At 44.0% G+C, this 4,100-nt stretch overlaps 1 non-coding gene across 1 annotated transcript; it reads left to right on the top strand.

The window, feature by feature from the left end:
• The first annotated feature begins 914 nt into the window (after nucleotides 1–914).
• Nucleotides 915–986, top strand: trnad-guc (transfer RNA aspartic acid (anticodon GUC)). The gene has a single exon. It is a non-coding gene; the product is annotated as a tRNA-Asp (tRNA).
• Nucleotides 987–4,100: the final 3,114 nt, after the last annotated feature.

Below are 4,100 nucleotides of genomic sequence, written 5' to 3'. Positions count from 1 at the left end.
TACCTGGATGTTGTATGTTCCATTATATTTATGAATGAATGATTTATGTGAAGTCTGGCTTAGATTCGAGAATTAATCATATAGATTAAAAAAAGTTTTCATTTAAAACTTATCTCATATAATAAAATCCTCGTCCGAACGAACATATGTCAGAATGAAAAAACATTTAAATTATTTTTGTGATGCATCAGTATCAATAGCTACAACGTCATAACAGATATAGATATAATGCGGTTCATACTTTTGAAGTTGATGCGTATCTCCCGAAAAAAATCAACTCCAGAAGAGTCCGCGTCTGTAAATGCCTGAACTTCGGAATCGATCCTACCTTTGTTAGGCGCGGCATCTGTGTCTTGCAGCTGTTCCCTTGGATAAAGATGTTAATTGTCATGCTTACAGCATCTCGATCTCCGGCGTTTGTGAAGTTGGGATTGATGCTGTCCTGTGTTTTTTTTTTCCTTCCACACTTAAGCTCTGCTTGTTACTGCCCCATAGCGGAGCGCAAGTGAAACGGACTACCGGAGATTTGCACTGTTTTTCTGTTAGTGTGTATAATCAAAATATGACTCAGTTTGGCCAGTTAGAAAAATATGATAATAGAAAAGTATTCTTTTCCTCTCACTTTTTTTTCTTGATTTAATTACCGACTTCACGTACTTACACTGTGTCCCGTTGCACGATGTAATATTGCGAAACTATGATTTTGTGGCAGTGTTTTGTAAAGGAATTTTCCGTTTAATCATCGTCTTAGTATAAAGCTATATGGTTGTTCTGGTATCAGTGGACGTACATTATGTATTTTTTCTTCTCTTGAGCACCATGGTCATGACATGAAGCTCAGTCATTGATTACTCGCAAATGTTAGTAGTCATCCGCTGTTTATCTTGAAGATGTAAAAGTAGTGCGCGTACATCTCCTCGTTAGTATAGTGGTGAGTATCCCCGCCTGTCACGCGGGAGACCGGGGTTCGATTCCCCGACGGGGAGAGTCTGCATCTTTTTGCCTCGGTCTCAAAAGGCACCAAGCTAGAACCGGCCCCGTGTTAGTGGAAACGGGGCTTGTGACTTGTACTCATGCATAATATTCTGCGGGTCGCTCAGCAGCGCAGCATATGAAACTAGACTCGGATTGTAAGTGTGTGGTTTTGATAATTGATGTATGGATGGATGGATCCTTAATAAGAGATATAAACAATAAGGTCCAGTCGCCAACTAATCATGTAAAATACGTCATAAACTCATGGTTGTTAAACCCAGAATAAAAATGAAGACGTATAACTAGGAAAGTCAACTTGCACATTTCAATTTTGGTTCGATATAATCACGTTGTCCTTAACCCTCCAGTGCAGGAGGGGACGGTAATGCGCATCGAATGTTTCCGAACCTGTGTGTGATACAACCGAGGAAGAGCCGATGACTTCGGGGGAGGAGGGGCAGGCGACTCGGAAGAAAAAGCAGCAGAACCCAATGCAGCCTGTAGCCCATTCAAAGGCCTACTGTTGGACCTCTGCTTATTTTGCAATACGTCTTTAGTACGGACTGAAAAATGTCCGATTTCGATGAGTTTGAGAAGCAGTTAAGCGAAAATCGGCAAGGTAAGTTTGGCTTTGAAGATCGGTGTATGCTCCCTGTTTTAGGGTAATAAAGTGGCCGGCGTGTCCTAGCGCCGAGGATGGTGCGGAGGGCACTTCTGCTGGTTCCGAAAAGAAAAGCGCGGCTGGGAAATCGGTGCCTTTTATCCGAGCGCTCGCCGATTCTGAAACCTGCCCGATTCTTCTTCTCCCAGCTGCCGCAGGATCCCCGAAAACTGACCGCTTTGGTAAATCAGTGACATTCTTTGCTTGGCATTGTTATAGAGATCGCTAGGCCTGCATCCATCAGTGCCCGGCGTACATAACATGGACATTTCAATGAAACGTTATTGGGGTGCACTCGATGTGAAAGCCTGCGGTTTTATTTATTTAATTATTTACCATTATACACTTGGATCATAAATTGTGACCCGCGTATTTTCATTCGCAGTAACACACTATGCATGGATGTTTGTTGCAAGCGTTATATTTTCAAGATCACGTTTAAAGTTTTATGCAAATAAAAACGACCGCGACCACTTGATTTAAAGTCCGCACTTAATAACAGTGTTAGTTACTTGGTTTTTAAATACTACGACGAGTTTTCTATATAATGATATGATTTTGTCTCTTTCCGATGCACAATAGCCTTTCCCTTGGGTCCGAAATGCTGGCCCTGTCATCCGTACAGAATAAGTCTTTCTCACACGATCGCCGTTTCTTCATGATGTATAGACTCTAAAAATCAGCCGCGTTCCCTGGAATCATAACAACTGCTTTTAGGTCGTTATTGCAAAGTCTTGCACCTGTATCTACCTTTACAGCGGATAGCAGTAACTAACAATGATGTACAGTTATATAACAATACACATATAACTTCATTAAAGTGCAGAGAATCCAGTAAACTGAATAAACTTAAGCCATACTAACGCAACTGAAATATACAACATGCGTTACAACGGAGTCGAAAGTAGGATTGATTTATGTACCTATCAAATGGCAATCTTGTCATATCAGCTCCTTATCACTAAATCACTAAAATGTCATTCGAAACGACCTGATTCGGCTAGACGAGCACTAAGTGCCGCCGTGTTTGATAAACTAGCAGTTCCAGTCATTCATATCTGCGCTCTGACTATGCCTGCGATTGCGGTAATTGGTTATTACCGATTTACGTAAGATGCATTGGCCGCTCCGTGTCTGTACTTTTGCAGCGGTGCATTACCGTAACGCTGTTATAACTGATGCATGAAGCTGATTCCTCGAGCAGCACCTGCGTTTAAATGCTTCACTGAAAACTGCACCTTCAGGGATTTATTTAAGCTTCTATATGAAGGACCTGCTGGGATAGAAAGGTGATATTTTATTGCTAGTTTAATAAAGTGCTGTCTGTCAGATTGAAACGATATTAATTACCCATCCATCGTCCAACCAGTTATCTTAGTCAGGCTCCCCTGGAGCCTATTCCAGGCAAATTCCCCATACAGAGAGCAGAGGCAAAATTCAGGCCTCCAGACTCGGAGGCGTGAGGCAACTGTACTCACCACTGTGCTCCTATATCATTAATTAGTCTGGTTATGTTTTTATTGTTTCACAACAGACTGACATTCAAGGGGATGTCCTTGTGCCCTTGAAATTATTAGCCATTGAGAGATGGGTGTGTTTGTTTCAGGAGGGTGTGATTGAATATGTGAATTGAATGGAGGTGCTTCATTCTGGTGAGGAAACTGGGGAGTTAGACCCCGTACCACATCTTGGTCTCCGTAAGTGACTTTTAAGGCATAGCGCTGGGTCAGTCAGCATCCAGCACCCCAGGGAAGTTGGTAATATGATTACTCTGTGACTCATGGGCTTCAAACCCACAACCATCCGGACACACATTCATAATCCCTCTGAGTTACACATCTTGGATTTATCGAAATGGATGGTAGGGGGGCAGTCATGTCGCTCCGCCCACCGTCTCACTGGTACCACGGTGTCGTCCCCCAGAGCGGGAGAAGGAGCGACACAAGAAGCGTAGCCGCAGCCGGTCTCTGAGCCGTGGCGAGAAGCACCGCCGCTGGAGCAAGGACTCCAGGGGGCGGAGTCACGAGAAGCGCAGCAGCAGCCGCGACCGCAAGGGTCGTGACCGACGGAGCAGCTCACGCGAGCACAAGAAGCACAGGTACCCCCCCTCACGGTCCCGGTTACAGGCACTGAAGCTGATATCTAGCATGGTTTGAGGCCTCTTAACAAGTTTCTTTCACAATCAACCAATTGGTTTCTTCGTGGTGGGAAGGGGGACTGTACCCATATTAAATTTTAACTGGCGTTTATAAGTAGCCCCCGCCATAGCGATGGGACCTCAAAGCCAGCCTAAAAAGTGGCGCATGGTCACACCCTCATGACCTTAAACTGCCTGCGATCCAAAGTTAAATGTAAACATTCTGCCATCTGTTTGTTTTTGCCAGATTCTGAGTGTTTACACTGTATTGTTTGGGGAAAACAACCTTCTGTTTTGTGTTTGGGCAGCTACTCTCCTCGGAGAAGC

The sequence above is a fragment of the Brienomyrus brachyistius genome, unplaced genomic scaffold, assembly GCF_023856365.1.
Source record: "Brienomyrus brachyistius isolate T26 unplaced genomic scaffold, BBRACH_0.4 scaffold397, whole genome shotgun sequence".
NCBI lineage: Eukaryota > Metazoa > Chordata > Actinopteri > Osteoglossiformes > Mormyridae > Brienomyrus > Brienomyrus brachyistius.
The sequence above is the reverse complement of the archived record's forward strand: the minus strand, read 5'-3'. Positions and strand labels throughout refer to the sequence as shown.